This window comes from Octodon degus, unplaced genomic scaffold, assembly GCF_000260255.1.
Source record: "Octodon degus isolate 3935 unplaced genomic scaffold, OctDeg1.0 scaffold00070, whole genome shotgun sequence".
NCBI lineage: Eukaryota > Metazoa > Chordata > Mammalia > Rodentia > Octodontidae > Octodon > Octodon degus.
In genome coordinates, this window is record NW_004524646.1 from 4,539,294 (window position 1) to 4,540,013 (window position 720).

Sequence of the window (720 nt, forward strand, 5' to 3'; positions counted from 1 at the left end):
AGTTAGGGTGAATGGTTGCTCGTAGGGCCTGGGAGAGCAGGAAGGACGAGACTGATCAATGGGGACTAAGTCATAGTGAGAAGTAACAAGTCGTCTGCGCCATTGCGCAGTGAAGTGAATACAGTTAACAGCAATATCTGGTGTATTTCAAAGGCTAGAAGAGGGGGCTTGCGGGTTAGCTCAGTTGTTTAAAGTGCCTGCTTGGGCAAACTCAATCAGGAGCAGGGGACCAAGGTTTGATCCCCAGCTCCACAAGCCATCCCAGACCTACCCTTAAGGCAGCCTGAGCTAGCAAAAGAAAAAAAATCCTTCTCAAAGGCTAGAAGAAAAGATTTTCAGCACTTTACCATAAAGCAATGCTAAATGAGGCAATAGATACGGACAACCCAATTTAAACCTTATACTATGTATATATAAATCAAACATCAAAGGATACCTTATTACTTAGGGTAATCTTTCTATTTTTTAGGTACCAGTTAAAATGAATTGAATTTCAAATGTAACCAAAGGTAGAGTAGAAAACTTTTTATTTTATTTTATTTTACTTTATTTTATTTTAGGGAAGGGTCTACAGGTTGTTCAGCGTCTCCCACCAGATCAGGCTCATAGTGATCCACCTGTTTACAGCCTCCCAAAAACATCACCGTGGGCCTTCATCTGTGGCAGTCACTGGATCTGGTAGGATGTGGCCTCTGGCTCTTCCCACAATCAAAATCACCA

The 720-nt window shown here is 42.1% G+C and overlaps 1 long non-coding RNA gene across 1 annotated transcript in view; it reads right to left on the minus strand.

Moving 5' to 3' along the window:
- The window catches only part of LOC111817792, a 21,901-nt gene that overhangs the window by 14,814 nt on the left and 6,367 nt on the right, over positions 1 to 720 (minus strand). The window lies entirely within an intron of this gene.